We start from the raw sequence: 21,088 nt of genomic DNA on the forward strand, positions 1-21,088 counted from the left end.
AAGGAGAACACAGGGGATGAGGAACTTGTGGATGAGGAACAGATGCTGAGCGACTCCGTCTCCCATTCGCCCCAGCCAACCTGGCCAATGGTCAGAGACGATGGGAAATGAAGTCTTTTGAGTGGCCCCAGGGGCCCTGAGATACCGTATTTTTCGCCCTATAGGACGCACCATCCCATAAGGCGCACCTAGTTTTTTGGGGGGGAAATAAAGGGGGGGAAATTATTTCCCGACCCCAGCCCCCAAACAGGCAGCTCTCTGCAAGCCGTGGGAGCCCAGCGCTGGCTCCTGCTGCTTGCTGAGAGGTCCGCGAAGCCTGGACGCGCTGAGTTCAGCGCGCGCAGGCTTCAGCATGCAGGCAACTCTCCGCAAGCAGCGGGAGCGCTCCCGCTGCTTACGGAGAGGTCCGCGAAGCCTGGATGCGCTGAGCTCAGCGCGCGCAGGCTTCAGCATGCAGGCAACTCTCCGCAAGGCCTGCATTCACCCCATAGGATGCACACACATTTCCCCTTCATTTTTGGAGGGGAAAAAGTGCGTGCTATAGGGCGAAAAATACGGTAATCTGTTGAGTTCCCAGCAAGGGTGTGGTCTGAGTTGGAGACCTCGTGAGCTGCTGCCTTCTCCCTCCGCAGCTCTGTTGCCCCACTATGCAGCCCTTCGCAGGAGAGCTCCTAAGCTCAGTCAGGCTCAAAGACTGCCTTGAGAGCCTCTGCAGTTTCCTCCGACCCATTTCTGCCACTCTTCTAAGGAGCGGCCTCTCCTGCATGGAGCTGCAGCAAGCAGAGCTGTGCGCCAGCAAGGAAGGGCTGTGGCTGTACGACATGTACCGGGCGGTGCACAGCCAGCTCCTCGTTCATCTCTGGATTGCCACAGGGTGGGAAATCATTCCTGTAGCCGCAGAGGGAGGGGCTGCCATCCAGAGGTGCAGCACAGGTCCTACGTGTGGGACAGCCTCAGCTTAGTTCCCTCCAGAGGTTTTGGACCACAAACGCTCTGGCTGGGGCTAATGGGAACTGCGGTCCAGAGCACCAGGAGGGCACCAGGTTGGGCAAGGCTGGCGGGGCTCCAAGTCATGCATTGCTGCCGAAAGAATCCACAAACTTGACATGAGCCAACAGTGTGACGCGGCAGCTAAAAAAGCCAATGCAATTCTGGGCTGCATCAATAGGAGTATAGCATCTAGATCAAGGGAAGTTATAGTGCCACTGTATTCTGCTCTGGTCAGACCTCACCTGGAGTACTGTGTCCAGTTCTGGGCACCACAGTTCAAGAAGGACACTGACAAACTAGAACGTGTACAGAGGAGGGCAACCAAAATGGTCAAAGGCCTGGAAACAATGCCTTATGAGGATCGGCTAAGGGAGCTGGGCATGTTTAGCCTGGAGAAGAGGAGGTTAAGGGGTGATATGATAGCCATGTTCAAATATATAAAAGGATGTCACCTAGAGAAGGGGAAAAGGTTGTTTTCTGCTGCTCCAGAGAAGCGGACACGGAGCAATGGATCCAAACTACGAGAAAGAAGATTCCACCTAAACATTAGGAATAACTTCCTGACAGTGAGAGCTGTTCGACGGTGGAATTTGCTGCCAAGGAGTGTGGTGGAGTCTCCTTCTTTGGAGGTCTTTAAGCAGAGGCTTGACAACCATATGTCAGGAGTGCTCTGGTGGTGTTTCCTGCTTGGCAGGGGGTTGGACTCGATGGCCCTTGTGGTCTCTTCCAACTCTATGATTCTATGATTCTATGAATCATAACCAGCAGGGCAGAGGTAGTCAATGTGCCCTGACCAACTTTCATCATCCCTGAGCATCCCAGAGCAGGGTTAGAGAAGACCCTCCCCAACTTGAGACCGGGGAGAGTCGCTGGCAGCAGTGGGCAGGTCAAATGGGCCTCTTCGCCTGGCTTCAGGGCAGTTTTAGGTGCCCCTGTGAGGTCACCATAGGCGCCCGTTGGCTTTGGATGAAAGGGAGGAATCCAGCAGGCCTGTGGGGAAAAGGGTGGAACCGATACTGGAAATGTTTGGTTCACGCACTGACTTCGTTTGATCTTACTGCCCCCGCATTTGAGGATGTTTGCAGTGGTCATTCAAAAAGGGCTTATCTGGTGAAAAAGTGAGATGATCCAATTGCCACAAACAAAGCAATTGTATACACAGGATGGCTTTGCGATCTGCTTTGCGGAGCAAGCTCCCATGTTTCAAGGGCTGCCTAGTCGAAGTCCAGTTTAAAGATGAAGAACTTCTGAGAAGGGGGACCTGGGGGGAACTTGAATTCAGGGCATAGCCGTAGCATGCAGCATCCAGGCAGCAGAAATGGGGGTCCCCTCGTCGCAGCCTCCCCCACGAGGGAGGGATGCATTGCAGTTGTATTTAAATTGCACTGTTTATTAGTTTGCACCTGTGTATATAGGTTAGCAAATGCACATCTTTTGCAAAACCATGCTTTGTCCCTTTTGGGGTGCAGGGAGAAGATGTGGTTCCTTCCTTTTAAAATGCATTAATGGCCCCCCTAAGCATCTGCACTGGGTCTCCATCTTGCCAGGATTCAGATTTAAACTGACTTGATATTTCTTACCTCTGGTTCCAAAGTCAAGTTGAACTCAGAAAAGCAGATTTCAAGCAAGGTCTGTATAGTTAAAGCTATGGTTTTCCCAGTAGTGATGTATGGAAGTGAGAGCTGGACCATAAGGAAGGCTGATCACCGGAGAATTGATGCTTTTGAATTATGGTGCTGGAGGAGACTCTTGAGAGTCCCATGGACTGCAAGAAGATCAAACCGATCCATTCTGAAGGAAATCAGTCCTGAGTGCTGACTGGAAGGACAGATCATGAAGCTGAGGCTCCAAGACTTTGGCCACCTCATGAGAAGAGAATACTCCCTGGAAAAGACCCTGATGTTGGGAAAGATGGAGGGCACAAGGAGAAGGGGACAACAGAGGACGAGATGGTTGGACAGTGTTCTCGAAGCTACCAGCATGAGTTTGACCAAACTGCGGGAGGCAGTGGAAGACAGGAGTGCCTGGCGTGCTCTGGTCCAGGGGGGTCACGAAGTGTCGGCCACAAGTAAACAACAACAAGTTTGGCAGCCACACTGTGGTTTGGTAGCCAATTTTTCCCAGCCAGAACTAGAGAAGGCCAAATCTCTCAGCTTTGGATTCTTTCAGTCTCTCTTTTCATTTGTTAAGCTGGGTCCATCCCATTTCCACATATATTTGCAAACTTTTTGTTTTAAAAAAATGCATATGAGAATTACTACACACTTTTGCGCACATAGTTTCTTAGTATACAAAAATGCTTGGTAAGCAATATACTCTGTTTTGTGTGCATTTTTCACTATTATATTTTTGTGTGTGTGCCTGCTTTTGGTTAGGGAAGTGGATTGCATTGCAAAATTCAGAGAAGTGTGGATTTCAAAGAGCTGTGTTTTGATTCATGTGTTGGTATGGGAAACTAAATTTGTGAAAGGATTTATCTCCCACCCCTACCCAGAAGGGGGCAGCATAAGATAACAGTGCTATCCTAGTCTGCCCCAGTCTCCTTTCTAGAGAGGCGGAATGTACCTTAATACCACTAGACATGTCTGTTTTATGGTGGCTTCTTCCACAGCAAGTGTTCTAGCAGTTGGGCATTGCTGCGAATTTTCTGCCTGAGACCCCAAACACACCTTGCAGACCTGGGCACCCCTGGGGTGCGAAAATGACCACTGAACCAGTGGAAAGTTGTGATGCAGACATCCCTCACCCCTCTGCCCCAGGTGTATTGTAAAACTGGGCATATCACCAGTTACCAAACTCTTTTTAAAATAATAATAATAATAATATTTATTAAGAGTTTAGTAGTTACAGAGAAAAAAGAAAAAAGGAGCAATAAAAAAATTTAACAGACAATACATCAAAAATACAAAGAAAAAAGAACAAGAAAGAAGTAAAAAAAAACCACATTACAACCAAACAACAACATGAAAAACAAAAACATTTAAAAACACATCCAATTTTTCCATATCTTTACCTTTCATTTACTTGTTTCCTCGACCTCCTCACACCTCCCTTTTTTGTATTCTAGTTCACTTAGCTATTTCAGCAAATCCTTTCCCTCTTTCTCAATTTTTGTTTTATAATTTATCTTAACACAATCTAACTTTAAATTTTCCACTTTGGCCCATTAACAATCGGTTTCTACTTAATTCTTTATAACATTTCTGCTAAAACCATATAACTTCATTCCAGCATTCTTCTAACATTCATTAATTTTGCAATATTTCTGTAAATATACTTTGAATTTTTTCCAATCTTCTTCCACCGACTCTTCTCCCTGGTCTCGGATTCTGCCAGTCATTTCTGCCATTTCCATGTAGTCCATCAGCTTCATCTGCCATTCTTCCCGGGTGGGTAGATCTTGTGTCTTCCAATACTTTGTGATGAGTATTCTTGCTGCTGTTGTGGCGTACATAAAGAAAGTTCTATCCTTCTTTGGCACCAATTGGCCGACCATGTCCAGGAGAAAGGCCTCTGGTTTCTTCAAGAAGGTATATTTAAATACCTTTTTCATTTCATTATATATCATCTCCCAGAAGGTCTTAATCCTTGGGCACGTCCACCAAAGGTGAAAGAAGGTACATTCAGTCTCACCAGTTACCAAACTCTCCCAATGCTGGAGCTTGAATCATGGTAGCATGAAGGCTGATCTTCTCCCCACCCCATCCCCATAACTGCAGGAATGAGTTGTGCCCAGTCCAAAACTGGGGGACTGAGACATCTTCAAATATGGCAGCTTTTCATCTGGGGGGGTGGTGTATTATGCAGCACTAAAACAGAAGAAAAGAAAAAGAGCAGTATTGCAAGCGGGGTGGGAAACATGCACAAACACACAATGAGTGAGAGTCCTAATAGCACAAGGATGGAAGAATGAGGAAATCCCGACCAAAGAACTGTGGCAAGAGAAACTGGTGGATTATGGAGAATTGGCGGAATTGACACACAAACTACGTGATAAGGACAACTGTGACTTTAAAGAAGAATGGCAACCTTTTACAAAGTACTTAAAGGAACAACGAAATGAACTGGACACCTTGGCAGGTTTTGAATAAACATACACATTTTTTTTTATTGGTAACATATTGATAGATTAATTAAGGATCTTTACAGTTTATAATATGCAGAGTATAACATGTGCTGAGAAACCAGAGAGTCTGTGAGGGTGGGGGGTTTTTTTTAGGGGAGGGGGAAATGGGGGGGAGATGATGATGATGTATTTTTGATAAATAGTTATGTTGAAATTCCTAATTAAAAAAAACCTAAAACACACACACACACACATTGGGTGGCTGGGATTCGCACTCAGGTCCTTCATCTGGTTGGCCACTATGAGAACCAAGATGCTGGGAAAGCAGAATGGGCTCTCTTGGAAAGTAGGGGAGTTGCCTTCCTTGGAGATTTTAAGCAGAGGATGGAAGGCCATCAGTCAAAGATTCTTCAGCTGTGATTTCTGCATTGCAGGGGGTTGAACTAGATGACCTTTGGGGTTCCCTCCCAACTCTACTGTTATTGTAGGTGGGCCCCTTTTGGTCTGGTCCTGCAGGGCTGCTCCTATGATGGGTCATCTCTCCATGATTGAATGCATATGTTCTGCTTACAGAAACTGCCAGGTTTAATTCTCTGTAGCATCTCCAGGGTAAGACTTTGAAGAACTCCTGTCTGAAACCCCAGAAAGCTGTTGCCAATCAGTGCAGACAATATTGAGCTGGGTAGTCTAATGGTCTTGACCCAGCAGAAAGCCATGTCCTATGTTCAAAGACACCTGAATACCACTTAACCTAGACGGCATCTTAAAAAGCAGAGACATCACCTTGCCAACAAAGGCCCATATAGTTCAAGCTATGGTTTTCCCAATAGTGATGTATGGAAGTGAGAGCTGGACCATCAAGAAGGCTGATCACCGAAGAATGGATGCTTTTGAATTCTGGTGCTGGAGGAGACTCTTGAGAGTCCCATGGACTGCAAGAAGATCCAACCTGTCCATTCTGAAGGAAATCAGACCTGAGTGCTCACTGGAAGGACAGATCCTGAAGCTGAGGCTCCAAGACTTTGGCCACCTCATGACAAGAGAAGACTCCCTGGAAAAGACCCTGATGTTGGGAAAGATGGAGGGCACAAGGAGAAGGGGACGAGAGAGGACGAGATGGTGGGACAGTGTTCTCGAAGCTACCAGCATGAGTTTGACCAAACTGCGGGAGGCAGTGGAAGACAGGAGTGCCTGGTGTGCTCTGGTCCAGGGGGTCACAAAGAGTCGGACACAACTAAACAACTAAACAACAACAACATATATATATATATATATATATATATATATATATATATATATATAACCAGTGTCTAATAAACCATAGAATTAAAATAATGTCAACAACCTAAAACTAGAAAAACTGCAATATAAAAATGCATGAATAGCTACAGAAGTGAATGAAATTCAAACATGTAAAACAGGATCCAGCCTTCCACTGACCTGAAAGATAGATGGCCCTTCCTTGGTTTGGTCCCTGTCTGGTCTGCCTGTCAGAGCTCCTTTCCTCTCTCTCCCCTGTTCAGGGTCCTTAGAGGTCACCCAGGGGCGATCTCGTGAGCTTTGCCCTTGCAACATCGGTCCCAAGAATTCAGGGCAGACACCAAGCGGACAAGGGAGCCTTTGTCTGCTAGATTCCTCCCTCCAGACCCCAAGGGATTTGAACCACTTTGACTATCAAGTGTGTTCCTTGCAGATTTGGTTCCTGCAGAGACTGGAAGATCAAAGGATGTTCATGACTTGCTGCCAGCATTGTTTGCAGACTTGTGAGGGGGCTTCGAGAAATCTCCTCTTTTCTCCGCCTGCTCTCGTCATCCCGCTGCTGATCAGTAAGACCAAATGTGCAAGACAGCTGGGGCAGCAAGAGCTTGCATTTTTTAAAATTGCACCAGTAAAAAGGACTTCCATGTACAGGGTGCTATGGAAAAATAAAATTTGTCTTTGTGATAGGAATTTTGAGGTCTTAGATAAATGTTAAATGTTCATAAGTGTACCAACCAAGCCCATACACAGATCAGCACAGGAAGAACGACCTGGAACCATTTTGATTCCCAAACTGTCCCAAACTGAGCAAATGTTTTCTCTGCAAGGTCAAAGGAAAATGGAAACGCCTCCCCATTGTCTTTTCCTTCACAAAACCCTGTGTTTGAATAGGGTGTGAGCCTGTGACCTGACCCAGGAACTAAGTATTTATCACTACAAAAGAATGGCCAAGCTCCCCAGGCAATCCAGTCTAGTAACCTGCCAGACCGGAGAAAAACAACAACAGGAGAAAAACAATATTCAAATTTCTGTTTTAGACTGCCTTTTCTGTGATGTAGGTGTGATGTATCTGAGGAGTGGTCTTAGGTTACACCCCTTCTGTGATGTATGTATGATGTTTCTGGGGGTGGTCTTGATCTACAGGGTGGCAATTTCAAAAGTCTTTATAAGGCCTTGCGCGCCATTTTTCTGGGTTCCTCCTCTCTCCTGCGTGTGAGGGGAGCACCCTGTTGCAACAGATCAATAAAGATCAGGCTTACTAGCTGCTTTGCTTCTCAATATTCTCTGGTTGGCCTCTGTTATTCTCTCCTACCAATAGGGAACCTATGTAAGGACTCTATATGGGCTCTTGGATACCCCATAAGGGAAAAGGGCAATTTTTGTTTACATCTTCATGGCACAGAAAATTCTGGCAAGAAGAAGGACCTAGGATGAAGACCAGTGATGCCCTGTTGCACTGGAAGCAGGCAGGTCCAGCCCTACCATTAGATAGAGGCTAGTGGCCATTTGCCCCAGAAGTGTGCAGGGTCATTTTTTTTCCCCTACTTGGAGCCCACTCACGGGGGCCTTCATCTTTTGAGAGCCAGTGTGGTGTAATGGTTAAGAGCGGTAGTCTCATAATCTGGGGAACTGGGTTCGCGTCTCTGCTCCTCCACATGCAGCTGCTGGGTGACCTTGGGCCAGTCACACTTCTTTGAAGTCTCTCAGCCCCACTCACCTCACAGAGTGTTTGTTGTGGGGGAGGAAGGGAAAGGAGAATGTTAGCCGCTTTGAGACTCCTTAAAGGGAGTGAAAGGCGGGATATCAAATCCAAACTCTTCTTCTTCTTCTTGTCTCCCTTCCTGAGACTCTGGCAGATGTGACTTCCCTCTGCTATTTGCACTCTTAATTTCTTCTGTTTTGGAGATCCTCAAAAGCATTTTGTTTTTAGGTTTTTTTTAGGAGGAAAATGGTTTGTTTGTACTGTATTTTTATTTCCAGTGAGAGAGAGAGATGCTTGTGTGATTTTCTGTCTCAGATGCCAAAAGACATTGAGAATGCCTCTCTGGTGCCACTATTTATTATTTCAGGCATATAACTATGCACCTTGACTTCGGCGTATTGGGAGGCTGGGGGGGGGGTGTTGCCATTTACTTCTTTGCCTCAGGCAGCCAAATGTCTTGTGTCAGCCCTGGAGCTATGCGCGAGTGCGCATGCCCCGTTTAAGTGTGTGGTCTGCCCAGGATCTTTCCTCCGTGAGGCACTGCAGAACCAAACCTGTGTGGGAAGGAAGAGAGCTTCTGCGGTGGCTTTTAAAAGCTGTGTTGGGGAGAACCGTGAAGTTGCTCAGAAGTTTATTGAGGATCCGTAAGAGAAAGATCGGGACGTAGGAGACAGCTCCCCTTGCACCACCCCTGAGCTTCTTGTAGAGCGTATGGCTCAGAGGGATGGGCAGTGAGCACACCCTCTGTTTCCAAGCGACGGTCATATCCCTGTTGTTTGGGGACTAACAGGTGAGCAGCAAAGGTGGCTCCTGAGAGCCTTTATAGCTGCAAAAGACATACACTGCATGACTGGAAGAGGAAACACCCGCAATCTCCTCAGGAGGGAAGATCCTTGGCTCAGCTGTAGAGTGACCACTTTGCATGCAGGATCAATGCTCAGGAATCCATCAGTGGTGTCTCCGAAAATTTTTACACATCACTTGGGAAGACAGGCGAACTAATACCAGTGTACTGGAAGAAGCAAAGATCACCAGTGTTGAAGCAATGATTCTTCAACAACAACTTTGTTGGACTGGTCATGTTGTGCGGATGCCTGATGATCGTCTTCCAAAGCAACTACTCTATTCCGAACTTAAAAATGGAAAGTGTGATGCTGGTGGTCAAAAAAAGAGGTTTAAAGACTCTCTTAAGGCAAATCTTTAAAAATGTAGTATAAACACCGACAACTGGGAAACACTGGCCTGCGAGCGCTCCAGTTGGAGAACAGCCTTTACCAAAGATGTCATGAACTTTGAAGATGCACAAACTCAGGATGCAAGGGAGAAACGTGCTAAGAGGAAGGCACGCTTGGCAAATCCACACCATGCTCAGCTCCTGCCTGGAGACCAATGTCCCCACTGTGGAAGGACGTGTGGATCCAGAACTGGCCTCCACAGTCACTTTACGGACTCATTGTTAAAACCGTGTTTATGGAAGACAATCTTACTTGGCCACGAGGGATCTCCAAAGAAGAAGAGGAGAAGAAGAAGAGGGGGAGAGAATAAAAATTGCCAACTGACATTGAGAGCCAGTGTGGTATAGTGTTTAGAGTGTCATCCTAGCACCTGGAAGAGACCAGGGTTCGAATTCCCACTCAGCCACGAAGCTCGCTGGGGGTGGCCTTGGGCCTGTCACTGCCTCTCAGCCTAACCTACCGCACAGGGTTGTTGTGGGGAATAAAATGAGGAGGGAGAGGACCATATACACCATTGAAGGAATAGGTGGCATATTAATGTGGTAAATAAATAACAAGCAAATTAACAAAATATCCCAGTGATCCTGACTTAACTGCATGCATTTCTAGTTTATTTTTTTAAAATGATGCACAAGAAAAAGAAGAGCCATGCAGCCCAGCGGCAGCAAAAAAAGGGTAAATGTAAAGGACCCCAGGATGTTTAAGTCCAGTCAAAGGCGACTACGGGGTTGCGGTGCTCATCTCACTTTCAGGCCGAGGGAGCCGATGTTTGTCCACAGACAGCTTTCTGGGTCACGTGGCCAGCAGGACTAAACCACATCTGGTGCAATGGGACACTGTGACGGAAACCAGAGCACATGGAAACACTGTTTACCTTCCCACCACAGCGGTACCTATTTATCTACTTGCACTGGTGTGCTTTCGAACTGCTAGGTTGGCAGGAGCTGGGACAGAGCAACGGGAGCTCACCCCATCGTGGGGATTCGAACTGCTGACCTTCAGATCAGCAAGCCCAAGAGGCTCAGTGGTTTAGATCACCGCACCGCCCACATCACCCAAGCCTTGGATCGTGCCCTGGAGCCTTCTGCAATGCTCCGTCCAGAGGAGCAGGGTTGTGTCCTCTGCAGGCGGGTTAATGCGGAGAGCTGTCTCCAGACAGCATAGAGTTTGCAACTTCCTGCCCTCAAAGAAAAACAGGAGGCATTCATTTGCCGTCTTGGCAGCCGGCATAGAAAACACCAAAGTGAATGGAAATGTCAAGAGATCTCTGAGCACAGAGGCCCATCACTCTTTCCATGCCCCCTCCCCTCTCCCACCCCCAATTGTCACGCTTTACTTGGAGGCAGCAGAGATGAGAAGAGGAGCACTGGCTGCTTCCGGGGCTGACCCAAGACAGGAGACTCCAATGTGCTCCCCTTCCTTGCTCACGAATGAGCAGAGGCCACCATCCGGGCTTGTGCTTCCTTGCCAGGAGAGGGAGCACTGATAGGCCCCTGTTCGAATTGTGGACTGTAAGGGTGTTCTCTGGGGCACAGTCCCCTGGCCCTTGGTTGCCCCCAAAACCCGACATAAACTCGAAGTTGAGTGTGGATTTCATGCTCTTTATTCAGCTCATAGTAGTGAGGAATGCCAGTTCCCCAAAAATGTCTGCTTTGTATACATTATTTACACAATGGGCCCCACGCGATTGGCTAATTCCGGGATTCTCCTGTAGGCCAATCAGGTTGCGGATTCACTTCCACCTGGAGCTGGATTGGGTGGCTCCTGTGGACCAATCAGACTGCTGCATTCTGGATCCTGCATTCTGGATCACACTTCAAAACGACCTTGACAGATTAGAGAACTGGGCCAAAACAAACAAGATGAATTTTAACAGGGAGAAATGTAAAGTATTGCACTTGGGCAAAAAAAAATGAGAGGCACAAATACAAGATGGGTGACACCTGGCTTGAGAGCAGTACATGTGCAAAGGATCTCGGAGTCTTGGTTGACCACAAACTTGACATGAGCCAACAGTGTGACGCGGCAGCTAAAAAAGCCAATGCAATTCTGGGCTGCATCAGTAGGAGTATAGCATCTAGATCAAGGGAAGTAATAGTGCCACTGTATTCTGCTCTGGTCAGACCTCACCTGGAGTACTGTGTCCAGTTCTGGGCACCACAGTTCAAGAAGGACACTGACAAACTGGAACGTGTCCAGAGGAGGGCAACCAAAATGGTCAAAGGCCTGGAAACGATGCCTTATGAGGAACGGCTAAGGGAGCTGGGCATGTTTAGCCTGGAGAAGAGGAGGTTAAGGGGGGATATGATAGCCATGTTCAAATATATAAAAGGATGTCACATAGAGGAGGGAGAAAGGTTGTTTTCTGCTGCTCCAGAGAAGCGGACATGGAGCAATGGATCCAAACTACAAGAGAGAAGATTCCACCTAAACATTAGGAAGAACTTCCTGACAGTAAGAGCTGTTCGACAGTGGAATTTGCTGCCAAGGAGTGTGGTGGAGTCTCCTTCTTTGGAGGTCTTTAAGCAGAGGCTTGACAACCATATGTCAGGAGTGCTCTGATGGTGTTTCCTGCTTGGCAGGGGGTTGGACTCAATGGCCCTTGTGGTCTCTTCCAACTCTATGATTCTATGATTCCTATTGTTCTAGGACCAATCAGGCTGCTGCATTTTGGATCCTATTGAAGGGGTACAGTTAGGGTTACCCCAGAAAGCCCTAAAAACTGTTTGTGAATTCCCCTCCCCAGCCAGGCCTCGGCGTACGCATTTTAAAAACTGCAATTTCCTCTAAGACAAAAAGCACAAGCTAAGCAGTCCTCTTTGTAACAAAAACGCTGTAACAAACCTAGAGCTGAGAACAGAAAACCTTTCGGGTTCCCAGATCTAAGCAACCTTGTACATTGATTTGCAACATATTTCCGGGAACAGAACCAGGGAACGAAAAAAGCAACATTCTATGTAAGAATGTGTGAAGGGGGAGAGGGAAAAGGGGTTTGGAAAAAAGGATAAAACCTGCTTGTAAAATGTTTTCGGTGCGGCCTGTCTTTTGTGAACTGAATCACACAGGTGCCTCTGCCCTTCCGGATGGCAGAATAAAACGCTCTTTCTCTGGATTAACCCCTTGGTGTCGTTTGGCTCCTTTTGTCTCTGCTCGGGTGCAACAATTATTCCTACCCATGGATTAAAAAAGGCTACATATTTCTGGTGCATCGGCCGGGAAATAACCACGTTCCCCGAGATCGAGGGACAAAGAGGTCCAGGGCGTCACTGCAAGGCGAGCAGCTCAGGATCCTGGGTCAACAGTTCCAGCGCGCATCCTGCCAACTTCGTGGGAGGGACTGGCCACCCGTTCCTGAGTGGACACGCGACAAGTGACGGAGAGAAAGAGCAACGGCCGTGTAGAAAGAAGGTACCTCGAGGAACAAGGTAAGCTCCACAGGGATAGGTGGGAGCAATAAGAGAGTCTGATCAACTCCGCCAGCAGGGTAGAAGAAGTGCCACTGGTTTTGGTATTGCCCAGAAAAGCAGCAAAAAGGGTGCTGCAGGGCGCCGGTCGAAGTCTAAGCGCTGCCGGTTATGGTTGGTTTTGTGCCCAGAAGAAGCAGTAGAGTGCTCTTGGGCCCCGGTCGAAGTCTAAGCGCTGCCGGTTATGGTTCTTTTTGTGTCCAAAAGAAGCAGTAGAGTGCTCTTGGGCCCCGGTCGAAGTCTAAGCGCTGCCGGTTGTGGTTCTTTTTGTGTCCAGAAGAAGCAGTAGAGTGCTCTTGGGCCCCGGTCGAAGTCTAAGCGCTGCCGGTTATGGTTGGTTTTGTGCCCAGAAGAAGCAGTAGAGTGCTCTTGGGCCCCGGTCGAAGTCTAAGCGCTGCCGGTTAGGGTTCTTTTTGTGCCCAGAAGAAGCAGTAGAGTGCTCTTGGGCCCCGGTCGAAGTCTAAGCGCTGCCGGTTATGGTTCTTTTTGTGTCCAAAAGAAGCAGTAGAGTGCTCTTGGGCCCCGGTCGAAGTCTAAGCGCTGCCGGTTATGGTTCTTTTTGTGTCCAGAAGAAGCAGTAGAGTGCTCTTGGGCCCCGGTCGAAGTCTAAGCGCTGCCGGTTATGGTTGGTTTTGTGCCCAGAAGAAGCAGTAGAGTGCTCTTGGGCCCCGGTCGAAGTCTAAGCGCTGCCGGTTATGGTTCTTTTTGTGTCCAAAAGAAGCAGTAGAGTGCTCTTGGGCCCCGGTCGAAGTCTAAACGCTGCCGGTTATGGTTCTTTTTGTGTCCAAAAGAAGCAGTAGAGTGCTCTTGGGCCCCGGTCGAAGTCTAAACGCTGCCGGTTGTGGTTATTTTTTGGGGGGGAAAGGGGATTGGGGGAGGTGCATGGGTTTTTGTTTTTTTCTGAATGTGCGTGTGGGGACACTCCAGTGAATGTTTTGAGTGTGTGAGACGTTGAAAGCAACGTCCGGCCTGTGACTGAGTGAGAGAAAATAACGTTAGGAGGGCTGAGTGTCCCAGTGTCCCCAGGATCCCAGAGTCATGGGAAATAAAAGCAGTAAAACAATTCTTGAGACACCACTACAGAGCTTTCTGGAAAACTGGAAAAGTGCCACGAAAGCAGAAGAGTGGGGATGTAAACTCAAAAAAAAAAAAAAAGCAGACTCCAACATTTATGTGAAGTTGACTGGCCTTCGTATTTACCAGAATGGCCTCCTGGAGGATCCTTTGATCCAAACTTGGTCAACATTTTATGGAGTAACATTTTCAAAGCCCACACAGACCAGATTCCCTATATTTCTATCTGGAAAGCCAATGTGGATCAAAATCCCTCATGGCTTCGGAAAAATAGAATTGTGACTGCCCAAGTCAAACTGTGTTCAGTACAATTACAAGTTAGAAAAAGCCAGCAGTTTTGCCAGTCCCAGAAGAACAGTCCCAGAAGAAGAGGAGGAAGGAATAATTAGCCCCCTCCACCATATGCAGCAACTGCACCAGGGCTAAATGAGGTTCCCCCTACCCAACCCCCTTTTGATGCAAGCAAGGAAGGTGAAGAGGAAGGTGATGATGATGTTTGTGATGATGATGACTTCAGAAAAACTCTAGATAAAGAGATAAGATGGACTAGGAAGCAGTCTGACAGAGTGTTCCAGTATGTAGAAATGTTTAAAAGAGTGAGCTGGATGTGGCTTCTTGGTTCTAGAAGCAGCACAATGCAAGGATGTGAATTGGCAGACAGAAAGAAACAGAGCAGAAGGCTTTGAGAGCCGCATAGGACAGAACTGTTAAAAAACAGACAATTAAACCCAAGGGATTGAAAACCCTAGGATTACAATATTGACCATTGAGGAAATCCGCAAGATATATGCCCTCAGGGCAGCAGACAATACTGATGTTGCAATTGAGGCAGCTAAAACTCCATTTAGATGGCCCCGCCCCACCGAGTGTACGACCCCCTGGAGTCATCCGATGTCCAGGACCACAGACCTCCAAGCACTTTAAATCAGAATCCTTCTTTCGAAGAGGACCCAGCCAAAATAATTAGGGGTTTGTCTTCAAGCAGCCAGTAAGCCAAAAATGCAAGAGGGTGTCCACGGGAGGGAAAGAAGACGCCTAGGGAAGAAGCCAGTGCGCTATCTGCAGGCAAGAGGGTCATTGGGAAATGGAATGCCCATAGCCCCACGCCCGACACACCCCACCCCCACAGGCTGGGAACAATAAGATTTCTCAAAAATGATTTCTTCTCATCTCTATTCTTGCTAAAAGACTGTTGCGGCTAGAAGCGAGTGAACTAACTGTTTCTCATTCATGCAAGTAACAGGACATCAGCTTTTTTTTTTTCCTTGTGCCAGGCGCTTGGAGGTAGCTTCAGAGCGTTATCTCTTGGCTGCTATCCCAAGAGGAAAATGCTGCATTCTCACCAACCAGCTACCCTGAACCCCACACTCTCTGGATTTACGGTTCAGCCACAAAAAAAACCAGAAGGCCAAGGGTTACCCACCCCCTTGCCCCAAGCACTAACCTGAGGAAAGTGACTTTCTTTAAAAAGCAAGTGAATGCTTTCTGTGAACTTTGTCAAGTTTTTCTTTTTTAGGTGCAATTTTACTCTGAAAAAGGAGCTGCAGCATAACATAGGAATTTTGAAACTTTGATATTTTGCCAGAAGCAAGGGAACACATTGGACACTAGCAAACTTGGCAGATGAAAACTGAAATTTGCAACATGTTTTACAGGCCACGAGAGCTCTGAAACTTAGAGCACACGAATGAGACTTTTAAAAAATCTCAGCTGGCAAAAAAAACTAAACCCAAGGGACAGAACTGTTAACCCCTTGCGAAGTTTCCTGCCAAGCATACCCTTTTGAATTAATATTTGCTAGGCCTATACCTTAGGTGTAAATGCTATCTGTCAATGTACAGTCGTTCTGCCGTGTGTTTCTTTTTCTCTTCTCTTGACAGGTAAACCGGCTAGAGGCTGTCCTGTTTCTCTACAGCTGTTAAAGTCACCAGCATCTGTGACACCTGATCTGCACTGGCCCCTTCGACTCACCCCAGACGTCCAGACATCGCTCCAGCCTTGTTGGAAGAGACCCAAGACGTCCAACGCCCACCAGACGACTGAACGCCCACCACACTACAGCCCTGCTCACGTCACTCCGGAAGCTGGCGTTTTGCACGGCTCAAGAATCCAGCATGGATTGAAAGAGGACATTTTCACATTTTCTTTTCTTTCCTTTTGCATAACTGAACTTTATTGAAGGTACCTGGGCATGGTTTGCTTTACGCCACCCCTGCAGAGGAGGGTGTCTAGTGAGTCTTTTCTTTCAGCGTAATTACACCCCAGCCCACTCTCTAGCACTTACCTAAGCCCCTCCACTTGCATACAATGGCTCAAATACGACTGTGGGTCCCCGTGCTGGTATTTCTGCTGCCTTTGACCTTTGATATGCCAATACCACTCACAGTGACCAGACAACTGCTGCAATCGTGGGGGGCACACCACACATATAATAAGTGGATTCAGGTTGCTGAGATGGTTGTGTTCTCTGCAAATCGGACCAATTGTGCCGTTTGCACTCTGGCCCCTGTAGATGCTCTGGGAGGAATGCCACTCCTCCCTGTGCCTTGGAATGAATCCTTGGTTACAACTCCACTTGTTGCCTTCCAGCCTCTGGGCAACCATTCCTCTTTATGGAATCATTCCGTCCCTTTCCAGGTTCACAGGATCACTGGTTGCCTTTGTGTCAACAAATCAAATGACGCCAGTGACGCTCAGACCTATGTGGGCACTTCCCACTGTGATCGTACCTTCCCAGCCCCAACTGACATGCATGAGTCCAAGACAGGAACTTTTTCTGGTTCCAAATTGACTGCATGCCTGGCCCGCTTGCTGACAGGCACCATATCTGCCCATGGTCAGGACGTTTACTGGGTGTGTGGCAGAAAGGCCTATCATGCCCTCCCAAGAGGATGGTATGGGGTCTGTTTTCCAGCCTACTTAATACCCCCCATGTGGATTCCTGACCAAATACCCTCTGCACCCCCTAGAAGGAGGCGTTCGGCTGACCTGGCAACACTTGCAGGTGGCAGCTCCCAGAATTGGGACCAAAATCAGTGGCCTCCGGAAAGGATACTGGCCCATTATGCTCCAGCCTCTTGGAATCGGGGAGAGAAAATCTCTGGGGCAAGGGGACCAATCTATAACTTGAACCGCATAATCAGACTCCAGGCAGTGGTAGAGATTGTTGCTAACACGACAGCCATGGCCCTTAGGCTAATTGCCACGCAATTGGATGAGACACGCAATGCGTTTCTCTCAGTCCGATTAGCGTTGGACTTTCTCCTGGCGCAACATGGCGGCTTTTGTGCAGCATTAAATCTCACCGGTGGGGCCTGTTGCTTTAACATCTCTGATCATGGTGAGGCCATTCGCAATTTGGCAGCAGGACTTGAAACAGTGGCCCATATTCCTACCCAAACCTGGGAGGGATGGGACATGTCATGGCTTGACTGGTTGCCAAAACTAGGATGGGTAAAAGGCCTGTTTTTGCTGCTGCTTGGCCCACTTTTCATTTTGCTAATTTTTTTGCTTTTCTGTACCTTGCTTGCTGCAATGCTTGCATACAATGACACGCAATATGATTTCTCGCATGCTTCGCCCCCAGATTATAGCTCTGACCCAAGAATATCAGCCTGTGCCTTCCTGGGACGAGCCTTTTTGAGAAAAAGGCTGTCCAAAATTGAGAGGTATGGAATGAAGGGGTACAGTTAGGGTTACCCCAGAAAGCCCTAAAAACTGTTTGTGAATTCCCCTCCCCAGCCAGGCCTCGGCGTACGCATTTTAAAAACTGCAATTTCCTCTAAGACAAAAAGCACAAGCTAAGCAGTCCTCTTTGTAACAAAAACGCTGTAACAAACCTAGAGCTGAGAACAGAAAACCTTTCGGGTTCCCAGATCTAAGCAACCTTGTACATTGATTTGCAACATATTTCCGGGAACAGAACCAGGGAACGAAAAAAGCAACATTCTATGTAAGAATGTGTGAAGGGGGAGAGGGAAAAGGGGTTTGGAAAAAAGGATAAAACCTGCTTGTAAAATGTTTTCGGTGCGGCCTGTCTTTTGTGAACTGAATCACACAGGTGCCTCTGCCCTTCCGGATGGCAGAATAAAACGCTCTTTCTCTGGATTAACCCCTTGGTGTCGTTTGGCTCCTTTTGTCTCTGCTCGGGTGCAACAATTATTCCTACCCATGGATTAAAAAAGGCTACACTATTCAACTCAGTACATAACACAACCCATCTCCAAAATAGCAAGATGGCTGGGCATCCCTAGAGCCATTCGCTTCAACCTGGATCTGCTGCAGTCAGAAGGGTAGAGGGAGGCCTGTCTGGTCTGTAGAGGGAAAGTGGGCAGGGGAGTGGGAAGGGGGGGGTCTGCAGGGATTTTTCAGAGAGGGAGTAGCAAAGTCAAAATAATATCTGAAAAGCGGGCAGAGCAGGCTTGTTTTGCGCGCACACAGGTGAGAATAATGCCCGTACATTTTGCCTTGTGGCTCAGATACTACAAATGCTAGAAACTGCCCCACTCTTTTTAAAATAAAAGCAGGGGATCTGGAGGTTATTTTCCGGGGGGGGGGGGGCATGCTGAGAGGTCCACGTCCTAGTTTCTGTGAGAAAAGGGTGCTGGATTAGATGGGTCCATCTGGGTATGGGAGAAGTGGAGAAGGGAGCTTTTTCCTGGCCTCTCTCCCCTTACCGAAATGTGGTATTATGATAAAATGGCCCCGTTAAGGGAGCTCATCCCAAAGGAGGCAGGGGATAAATTAAAGGAGATCTCAATTGAGGAGATGGAGAATAGTTGGGGAACAGAAGGTACAAGGGAACAGGAAAGTGGTATCTGGAATAAAATTCATTGGCTACCGAAAAGACAAATTTCCTCTCTGCTAAAGGAAGAAGAAGTTAAAAAACGTAGTAAAAGAATTATTACACCCTTCGAAGAATTAGGGAAAGGATATAGGACAGACAGGGCCAAAATTGTATAAGGTGTTATTAAACAAGGAAATCACCAAAGGAAAGTTTGAAAGAGTAGTGGAGGTTAGATACTCAGGAACAGATTTTAGATGAAGATTGGGAAAGAATCTTTCGACAACCACCCTTTGTTGCGACCTCTAGGATAAAAAGAAAGAAAGAAAGAAAGAAAGAAAGCAGGAAGGAAGGAAGGAAGGAAGGAAGGAAGGAAGGAAGGAAGGAAGGAAGGAAGGAAGAAAGAAAGAAAGAAAGAAAGAAAGAAAGAAAGAAAGAAAGAAAGAAAGGCGGGCCCCTGGCCTGATCCGGCAGCCTCTTGTGTTCTTACGTTGCTGTTGATCTGCCTTTCATTTAAAAAAAACACAAAGATGGTTCTCTAAGACAATCCTTTCTTGAAAGTAGATTTACACACACACCTCTCCTTTTCTTCCTCCCCGCTGATCCCCTGGAATAACCCTGTCTCCCTCCTCTGCCTGCCTTGTTTGCGACTGAATTTCAAGGTTGCCTCTCCACTCCCCTGCTGTTATGTCATCCAAGAGGGAGTAACCGAGCCAAGACCAACTGCCGTGTCTTGGTTATATTGGCACTAAGAAGAGAGAGAAACAGGTTGTTGTTGTGAGTTGCAAGAAGAGCTGGGGTTGCGTCCAATGAGACGAGGAGACAGGGAGCCTCTGAAGGGTCACAGGCATTACGGAAACCTGGTGGGATGAGACTCATGGCTGGGATGCAGGAATGGGGGGGGTATGAGCTGCTCAAAAGAAATAGATCAAACAGGAAGGGAGGAGGAGCAGCGTTATATGTAAAGGATGTGTACACTTGCGAAGAGGTCCGTGACTTGGAGCATAGAAGGCGGATTGAGAGCATACAGGAGAGCAAAACCACAGTGACCCTACTATGGGGGACTCCTGTAGACCTCCAGACAGACTGAAGACCTGGGTGGTGCCTTCCTAGAACAGACTGGCAAACATTTGAAAAGGAGAGGTGTAGCAGTCATGTGGTGAGAGCCAGTGTGGTGTAGTGGTTAAGAGCAGTAAACTCGTAATCTGGTGAACCGGGTTCGCTTCCCCGCTCCTCCACATGCAGCTGCTGGGTGACCTTGGGCCAGTCACAGTCTCTCAGCCCCACTCACCTCACAGAGTGTTTGTTGGGGGGGGGGGAGGAAATGAAAGGAGAACACAAAATGAGAGCTAGTGTGGTGTAGTGGTTAAGGGGGGTAGACTCGTAATCTGGTGAACCGGGTTCGCTTCCCCGCTCCTCCACATGCAGCTGCTGGGCAGGGCCTTGCAGAGCCAGGCAGAGGCCCAGGCCAGGTAGATAACATAAAGGTAAAGGGACCCCTGACCATGAGGTCCAGTCGTGGCCGACTCTGGGGTTGCGGCGCTCATCTGGCTTTATTGGCCAAGGGAGCCTGCATACATCTTTTGGGTCATGTGGCCAGCATGACTAAGCCACTTCTGGCGAACCAGAGCAGCGCATGGAAATGCCGTTGTAAATAATGTGCCCCCCCCCTTTTTTTTTTACCCTGGGGATAACTTAAGTCTTATAAATAAGATCCGTGCTGCCAGCCATGGCCCCAGGGAATCCGCCACCGCCTTTGCGCCTCCAGTGCATCCCCTGCGATTGTGAATATGCTGAGCGAGGCCCCCTTTGGAACCAGCATGACCTTGGGCCAGTCACACTTCTCTGAAGTCTCTCAGGTTAAGAACTTTGCTTCAGGATGAGAACAGAAATCGTGCTTCGGCGGCACGGCGGCAGCAGGAGGCCCCATTAGCTAAGGTGGTGCTTCAGGTTACAAACAGTTTCAGGTTAAGAACGGACCTCCGGAATGATTTAAGTACTTAACCCGAGGTACCACTGTATTCAACATTTAGAAGACATCTGAAGGCAGTCCTGTTGAGGGAAGTTGTTAATGTGTGACATTTTAATGTATTTTTAATCTTTGTTGGAAGCTGTCCTGAGTGGCTGGGGAAACCCAGCCAGATGGGCGGGGTACAAATAATAAATTTATTATTATTATTATTATTATTATTGTCAGAGCTGGCTCCTGGTCCCAGCTCACAAAGGACCAACGCTAGCCGGTAGTAAAGTATCAAAGTCTTTATTGAAGAATAGTTTCCATTTCCAAGCCTCAGCGTCCCAGCTCTACGTCTGGAGTTTAGACCGGCGAAGCTCCGTCTGAGTCTCCGCCCCCTGTACACCAGTTTAAGACTCTAGCCTTACTCCACCTCTCCCGTCTCTCCTTTCTCCTCTGGGTCCTGCTACCCCCCGGGGTCCCTTCCTTCCTGGATTCTTCCGACGCCGACGTGGACCCCCCTGACTCCTCCCTCTCTCTACGGCGGGCTTTAGGACCTG

At 47.8% G+C, this 21,088-nt stretch overlaps 1 long non-coding RNA gene across 1 annotated transcript; it reads left to right on the forward strand.

Moving 5' to 3' along the window:
* The first annotated feature begins 12,686 nt into the window (after positions 1-12,686).
* LOC310684130 lies at positions 12,687-13,205 on the forward strand. Its single transcript, XR_014514702.1, has 3 exons — positions 12,687-12,856; positions 12,928-12,977; positions 13,123-13,205. It is a non-coding gene; the product is annotated as an uncharacterized lncRNA (long non-coding RNA).
* Positions 13,206-21,088: the final 7,883 nt, after the last annotated feature.

This window comes from Podarcis tiliguerta (assembly GCF_965153285.1).
Source record: "Podarcis tiliguerta genome assembly, chromosome: 1".
Classification (NCBI taxonomy): Eukaryota; Metazoa; Chordata; class Lepidosauria; order Squamata; family Lacertidae; genus Podarcis; species Podarcis tiliguerta.